Source organism: Nuphar pumila, chromosome 13, assembly GCF_984573655.1.
Source record: "Nuphar pumila chromosome 13, dmNupPumi1.hap1.1, whole genome shotgun sequence".
Taxonomy (NCBI): Eukaryota; Viridiplantae; Streptophyta; class Magnoliopsida; order Nymphaeales; family Nymphaeaceae; genus Nuphar; species Nuphar pumila.
In genome coordinates this window covers 1824188-1833548 of record NC_143261.1, presented here as the reverse complement: position 1 = coordinate 1833548, position 9361 = coordinate 1824188, and positions in this window count along the sequence as shown.

Below are 9361 nucleotides of genomic sequence, written 5' to 3'. Positions count from 1 at the left end.
TTTCGCCTACACATGACCCATCTATACCAGCTACTCATACACATCACGAGACAACGCTGGATGCAGAGTCCTCTTAGTCTGACACACGATGACTCATTCGAATAGTGTATATCGATAATCGACCGTAAGTATTACATTGTCACTTGTTCAATACTTATCTTATAAATAGTGTATATCTATAGTCGATTGTAAATGTGTACTAATTCATGTGCATTGCGAGGTTTGAGTCACAAAAAACAATACGAGAAATTAGGAAGTCACTACTTCAGCATCTACTAGGATCGATAGCTCAATGGAAAGAGTACCCGAAGAAGGTGTTGGAAAGATTATAGTCCACACTCATGGTATACAATCGTTTATCATAGCTAATGTGTTTCATATATAATTTTTTGTTGTAGTCATGTGCACTAACTTTCTAAAATTATTTGTAGGCTTTGAACCACTTCGCGATCATAAATGAGGAGCAAGACGCGAGAATAGTGTGGCAGAAGGTGGTTGCCAATCGATTTGCTGACATGTAAAATATGAAGACTGCAACAATAAAAGTAGCTGGCGGGATAGATGATCCACTGTAGTGAAAGGACTATAACCCTTCTACTATCAAGTTAGATTATTGGGATGCAATGTGCGATAAGTGAGAGAGCTATGAATTTTGAAACGTCTCAGCAAAGGCTGTATAGAACCGAGCAAAGATGGCCGATACCCGATGTCCAACTACACACAGGTGGTTCTAGGACTTTTAGGAGCCACCAGAAGAAAATGGTAAATCATTAATATATATTGCCAAATTTATAAGTATTTCTACATACTTTTTAATTGATTTTTTTTATCATTTAACCTTGCAGAAAGCCAAAAAAAGAAGCATTATGCCTTACGAGGATATGTTTGTTGAAACACATAAACATAAGAGCACAAGAGAGTTCATATCAAAGAAGGCGAGAGCGGCAACGGTATGTATTTATTGTATTAATAAACATTGTAATATACAAGTTACCATGAATTACATTATCATAAATATTATAATTTTTAATTATTAATTCATACTGTAATCATTACTTTGTAGGAGTCATACGAGCAGCAGATGGTAAAGCGATATGCCGATGACTCCACTCAGCATCCGTCTTTTGATCCTGTAACATGGGTGACTGCAACCGATGAACCCAAAAAGGGTCGTGTCTTCGAGTTTGAGAGTAATATGAACACCACACCAGTCGTTGCCTCCTCCAACTAGGGCTCTTAGAGTTCTCCCGCCAGCATCAACTCCCAGCGTCCGATTGATCCTGTTAATTCTTGGGATGGTGTATGCCAGCTTGTTAAAGACACAGTGCGTGATTTTTTACATGAAACCATTTCTGACGTTGTCCGTAATGAGTTGTGCAACTTTTTTTGGGACATGAGAACTTCGTCTGCATTCAACGTGAGGTAAGGTACTCGTCAGGTATGAATGATTGAATTACTATGAATTTTTATTACTAGCATTAGAACACATGTATGCATGATTGAATCACTATAAAAAAAATTGACTGCCTTAAAACACATATATGCATGATTGAATCACTATGAATTTTTATTGCTAGCATTAGAACATATGTATGCATGACTGAATCTTTATAAAAAAATTTGATTGCTTTAAAACACATATATGCATGATTGAATCCCTGTGAATTTTTATTGCTAGCATTAGAACACATGTATGCATGATTTCATCACTATGAAACTTTTTTTACTGCCTTATAACACATATATGCATGATTGAATCACTATGAAAGTTTTTTCACAACCCTAGAACACATATAAGCATGATTTCATCACTATGAAAGTTTTTTGGCTGCCTTATAACACATATATGCATGATTGAATCAATATGAAAGTTTTTTGACAACCTTAGAATACATATATGCATGATTGAATCACTATGATTTTTTTTTTACTGTCTTGAATCTCTATGAAAGTTTATTTGACAACCTTAGAACACATATATGCATGATTGAATCAATATGAATTTTTTTGACACCTTTAGAACACATATATGCATGATTGAATCACTATAAAAGTATATTTGACAACCTTAGAACACATATATGCATGATTGAATCACTATGAAATTTTTTTGACTGCCTTATAACACATATATGCATGATTGAATCACTATACAATTTTTATGACAGCCTTAGAATACATATATGCATGATTGAATCACTATGGATTTTTTTTACAACCCTTAGAACACATATATACATGATTAAATCACTATAAATTTTTTTTGACAACCTTAAAACACATATATGCATGATTAAATCACTATGAAAGTTTATTTGACAACCTTAGAACACATACATGCATGATGGAATCACTATGAATTTTTTTGACACCTTTAGAACACATATATGCATGATTGAATCACAATACAATTTTTATGACACCCTTAGAACACATATATGCATGATTGTATCACTATGGATTTTTTTTGACAACCCTTAGAACACATATATACGTGATTGAATCACTATAAAAAAAATTTGACAACCTTAGAACACATGTATGCATGATTGAATCACTATGAAAGTTTTTCCACAACCTTAGAACACATATAAGCATGATTCCATCACTATAAAAGTTTTTTGACAACCTTAGAGCACATATATGGATGCTTGAATCACTATGACATTCTTTTGACAACCTTACAACACATAACTGCATGATTGAATTACAATAAATTTTTTTGGTCAGCCTTCATTAGAACAAATATATAAATGATTGAATTAGTTAAAAAAAAATTGACTTCCTTATAACACATATATAAATGATTTAATCACTATGAAAGTTTTTTGACAACCTTAGAACACATATAAGCATGATTTCATCACTATGAAATTTTTTTGACAACCTCTGAATTTTGTTAATGTCATTCACTTTATTGTTAGTCTGTGTCATTCAACCATGTTACTTTGATTGTCTTAGATTAGGTGTATTGCATATAATTTATTTTATTATATTTTGTTTATCAATACTAACATTTCGATTATCTTATAGGATGCTGGAGATGATCAGCGTAAAGGAGTTGATGGAGGCATGGATGGAAGGGCAGATCGAGACAATGAAGAGGATGATGCTCTGAATCTTGGCAAGGATTAGCTTCATCTGTTGAATTTATTTCAAACGAAACTCTTTGTATATGTTCACTTGTAACTTGTGTTAAATTTGTTTCACCTACTTTGTATTTGTATTTTTTATGTGTACTTTTTTTTTATACACAAGTTATATAAATTGTATAACAAGAAATTTTTCTCGATATTTATATTTCAAATATTTTTTTTTATTTTTTAAATTTTTTGTGATGGATTAGCGATGGATAATATCCGTCGCTAATTAATATCGACCGACAATTTTGCGATGGATTAGGGAAGAATATTTATCCGTCATAAAATTGAATTGGCCGATGTTTTGCGACAGAATGTAATCCGTCGCAAATCCGTCACTATAATAGCGATGGATATGTATCTGTCGTAAAACCAAATTTCTGTGGATTAACGACGAACTCGCAACGGATCATGGCATTCTCTAATCTGCCATCAATTAGCGACGAAAGTAGCTACAAATATGTTCCATCGCTAATTAGCGATTAGGAAATTACGATGAATGTTATCTATTGCTAATCCATCGCTAGTCTGTCGCTAAACAGTTTATCAACGAATTTGTGATGGATTAGCGACATATTACGTTCGTCGCTAATCCTCAAATTTCTTGTAGTGTTAGCAAACAAATCATCCGAACACATCTATGTGGTTATATTGAGTTGATACAAGTTGCACTTATGATTTGTACTTCAATCATTCTTTGCCTTTAATAGTAGCAAACATATATATATATATATATATATATATATATATATATATATATATATATGGTTGTGGTACCGTAGCACCATAACTTAATGTGGTACACACTTGGTTTACATAGATTTAGGCTCTAAGAGCAAAATCTAACCTTTGGATCGTGTTTAGCATGGTTTATTTACTATATTTATGTCTTAAAGTTGATTCAAACGTAATATTTTATATCATTTTTAAACCACCCTTATCTTCATGAACTGTGAGCACTTTTTTTTTCACCATCTAAAAAATAAAATCTTATGGTGTATTAGATACAATAAAACCTAATGAATAAATTATGCTAAACATATATGTATGGTTATATTTAACATTTGGTGTTTAAATTCATACAAACAATAGTGTGTACCACTGTATGTATTGTATCATGGTCCTTAGATATAGATTCAACTTTATGAAAATAATTAAAATACCCTTAAAAGAATGGTACTTTTAGAAATGCATGGCTAGTTTTTGGGCATTGAAGAAGGGCAAAAGTCATACTTTTTTAGAATCCATCAAATTTGTTTATTTTTACCTCAAAATGTAGCTATATATTTTCAAAAATATTACTTTTAAAGGTATTTTAATTGTTTTAATATAGTTAAATGCATCTAATGTTAAACCCAACTAGTTTAATATTAAATTAACTCATATATATATATATATATATATATATATATAGTAATGGGTCTGTGATAAACTAATTTGGTGTTAAATCACATGCTAAATGGGTTTTTTGGGGCTTTTATCATTTTATTTTTAAATTCTGACCATACAAATGTGATCTATCTACTTGATTTTATAGGGATCAGCTCTTAAAGCATTTGATTCCAACACATTGGTGGGTTTTTATAAAGTTTGAAAAATCAACGGTCCCAAATCTTTGTAATTTTTTGAGACTCCAAACATCATTTTTTTTATTGAAAACACATGATTCAAGTGTTGATTCTTACTAAATAGACCATACCCAACACACTTATGGGGCTGGAACCGCATAAAAAGCACCAAAGAAGCCTGAAAAACCTATTTAGCACGCGGTTTAACACCAAATTGGTTAGGAACGGACCCATTACTCTCTCTCTCTCTCTCTCTCTCTATATATATATATATATATATATATATATATATATAAAGCTTTCTCCTTTTTACCTAAACCGAGACGACAAAAAAAATGTGTTCAGTTCTGAAGCCAGTTTAGTGGGCAACTAAAGAAGACCAATACCTTTTTTCCAAAACTGGCAAAAACTCTCCTTGACTGTATTTGATGACCTTGACCATGTATAGGTCAGTCAAAACTGAGAACGTCATGCATGCATATGTAACCGACCTCCCCCGCCTATCCTTCCAAATTTCAATATGCCGATGTTGGTATGATGGTGACCGTCATTCGGTGCCATTGAATGACTTCACTTTTGTGCCCTTCTCTTTGTTCTTTTTTTTTTTCCTTTTTAGTTTTTCTTTTGATGCCTTTTTCTTTGAAATTAAATTACTCAAACAGCAATTTCGTGTGCTTTCATTTTTTTTAAGGTTTTATTTTAATTTTTTATGGACTTTTACATTTTCATTAAAAGCTAAAACCTTCTAGCGTGTGAAACTTTAATGAAATATGACTTTACATTTTGCTTTTTATTTTTTGAAAAAATGGAATTAAAGTGCACGTTTGCTTTGGTCAGGGGTGTGATGTGCAATCATATTTGAGAATTTAAAAGCTGTGATTCTTATTAGCAAGATTGCTCTTGTGACCAACTTTCACTAGATTCAAGAGAAAAATCACAATTACAACTTGCACTTTTTCATGTTTTGATGAAACTTGATTAAGTGTAGCGATTGTGATTTATAATCGCAATAAACTGAGAAAATCTAAGAATCACATGACATTGCAAGCGTGGTTTATGCTTAAACCAAACCATTGTAGCCTAGTTCAACTAGGCACACCCACTTGCCGACGGGGCTGCCTGGACCCACCAACGAGCCATGCTGGCCAAAGGGATAAGCGCCAACCTCATAAGTAGGGATGACAGTGGACTGGAAGAAAACGGGCCCATGTCCTGCCTAATCCCGTTTGGACCGGAGAAGAAACACATGAAACAAGGATGGAGGCGGGAATGAAGGTTAAAATCAAAACCCATGCAAGGATGCAGGCTGAGATGAACTTACGCTTTCTCCGTCCCACCCATCCCCGATCTCTATTAGTAAAATAACTAAACTGACGTTAGGGATTGCAGTAGACTGGGGCGAAACGGGGCCCTGCCCCGCTTCGCCCTGTTTGGACAGGGGATGGAGGACATGAAACAGGGATGGAGGCAGAGATGAAGGTTAAAATTAAAACCCGTGCCGGGATGGAGGTGGAGATGGAAAGCAGAATTTTAAGATGGGGGGAGGGTGGAGACCTTGTCCCCTGCCCTCGCCCTGGTCCATTGCCATCCCTACTGTAAACCATCATCATCAACCTTTTAAACGTACTTGGTGTTTTTTTTTCTTATCTTTCTATTGGGGTTTAAAAGAAGTGACCACTTTACTCTAAAGCGTTTTCCCTTCTGCTCCATATGCAGAAATTCGATCCATATTTATCAAATGTGTCCAAATCATAGGTCAGAAAGCTCCGCTAAAGTGTTTATCCAGGTTTGACATTGCATAAAGGTGTTCTTCTTCATCTATTTTTTCCTTGGCCATTTTTTAAATTCGAGAGTTTTAATAATGACCGACCTGTCAATTACAAAATGAGCTTTCAAAATTTATATGATTTTTGCATTTTTTTTGATTTATTACCTGAAGAAACTGCGTTTGAGATGTAATCAGCCTGTTATACCTGCCTATCATTGCCCAAGAGGTGTAAAACTCCGAGGCTAGGACCCTCACTCCCACGGCTTATTATCGTGCAAGGGTAGGGATGGCAGTGGATCAGGGAAAAAAAGAGGCCCATCCAGTTTGAACCGAGGATGGAGGACATAAAACGGGAATGAAGGCAGGGATGGTGGTTAAAATCAAAACCGGTGCGGGGATGAAGGTGGGGTTACACTTACACTTTCTCCCACTCCACCCACTTGTGGTCATGAACTAAACAAACTTAAGGTTAAAAAAGTACGGGATCTACTTTTTAGGTTTGAAAGCTCTGTTGTTGCCTACCACCGTTACCATATCATTACCTTTTTCAACTTTTAAAGATCCAGTTAAGATTGATACAACAGAAAAAGGTGCTGCCACATGCTTCTCAAATTCTTAGCATTGCATGCCCAATCACTTTGGTCTAGGGATGGCAGTGGACTGGGCTGGGGACAGGGTCTCCACCCCCGTCCCGTCTCAAAAATTCAACCTCCATCCCCGGTTCATCCCCATGGCCGGAGGGACTTTGGACCTCCACCCCCGTCCCGTCTCAAACAAATTATCCCCATCCCGGGCCCCGGCCCGTCCCCGTCCCCGTCCTGCCCTTCCATGGATCTCACCACCACCTGAAATCCTCAACTTCTCCATCAAGCTCCCCGCCATAGGAATCACGATCGTCTTCGGCGTCAGCCGCCCCTCTTCATCCTATGCAGGAAGTTCACCGTGGCCGCGCTCTGCTTCTTCCACGGCAACTCCGTCTTCTCTCCTTTGCCAGGATTCATCACTCCCTTCGAAGTCGTCGTCATCGTCGTTGCCGCGACGCTCCGACTGGGTTTCACGACCTTCGACTGAGACACAGAGAGGGCGCCGCGCTTTCTGCTGACCACGATCGGGGGGACGGGGTTCTCTGGCTTCGAGTGCTGCGAACCAGAGACAACCAATTTGGCACCGACGATGATGGTCGCCGATGGTGGACAGAGAGAGAGTGAGAGGGAAGGTTGAGGGCTGACTAACCTCTGCAAACGATTTAGGGTTAGTAAGTTAGTATATATTAACATGGTTTTTATGTAATTTTATAATTAGGTTTAAATATTTTAATAATTTTATTAACGGGGATGCCGCAGAGCGGGGGTGTGGCGGGAGAAAGTGTGAGTCCATCCCCGCACGGGGATGAAGTTTGACCTTCATCCCCGCCTCCATCCTCGTTTCATGCCCTTCATCCCCAGTCCAAACGGGGCGATGCGGGGCGGGGCTCCACTTTCCCCCTGTCCACTGCCATCCCTACTTTGGTCATTGACAGACATTACAAAGATATCATGATTATTTCTTTTTTTTTTATATTAATGACCAAAACCTACGTCATTTCTCAATTTATTTTGCTGCTTTTCAGTCATGGGAAAAAATAAGGTAGAAGCAGTTTGTTCTTTTTTCCTTTTTTTTTTTTTAAATTCAAAAGGCAATAGACCCACAAAAGGTTGCCATTAGCTCCTAAAGCTAGTGCGAACATTGAATTTTTCTTGCAGCGTATCAGAAATCAGCACCATAATATACTGTGCTGACGACAAAACGCCACTCTGTGACGATGCCAAAATAAAAAAACTGGAAAAGGAAAGAAGATACCTGTTAGATAGCATTGCTCACAGTGCATATCGCTCTCTCTAGGGAGGTAAACGGTTTGGATTCGGATTGGATGTGGTGAATACCATATTCGACTAATAGGATGTTGACAGATTCGAAGATTCAGATGGTGACAAGCTCATACCAGATATCTGCTTTTTTACGCATAGATGGATTACAATATCTATCAAAAATTGAGATATCTTTTGGATTCAGTAGCAAAAAATCAAAACCATGTCCGCATCCGATTGTAATCAGATATTATTTTGGCTCACCAAATGTAACTCAACCGAATCCAGTCGGATATCGGATAAATCTGGTTCATTGATCTCTCTCTCTCTCTCTGGGGGTCATTCTGAGTTGGTTAAATATTGGACATGTTCTAATACTAATATATTGGATTTAAAGCCAAGCCGTAAATACGCCCCAACTACAACTACCTCATGGATTCACGTTAGTTTAATTAGTGACCATCCTAACTTATTGGATCCAGTTATATGGAAACCTATTTTTTATATTTATAACCTACATTTATGATTTATCTAAGGGCAACCTGGTTGAGACCCAATGCTATTTGATCCAAACTGACCTGCATATGATCACATTGATCCCAGTATTATAAAGTCAAATAACCAATGCTGGTCTGAGATACAATTAAGACCCAAACATGAAGCATGCTGCATATTCAACAAGTTTGGATTTGAATCTAATATTTTAAGTAGATTTAAAAGAAGAGTGCTGGTGTGGAACCATGTTACGCGTTTCAATTACAAGCTCCATTTCCTAAAGCATCCTTCCTTTTTTGTGCCCAAACTGATCCAATCAATTGGATAGATCCCTTCTCTTATTGAATAGCTAGGCTTATGTGGATCCGTAGAGATCGGTAAAGGCTGATAACTCATTCATGGACTCATACCCGAACTTTTTTTCAGAGAGAGAGAAAACTACTGGTCGAACCCTAAAGACTCCATTTTCCTAAAGCTGAACTCGACAAGCTGCGACCATGTCTCTTATCAAAGCTCAAGTGAGTAGAGCTGTCAATTGGTCAA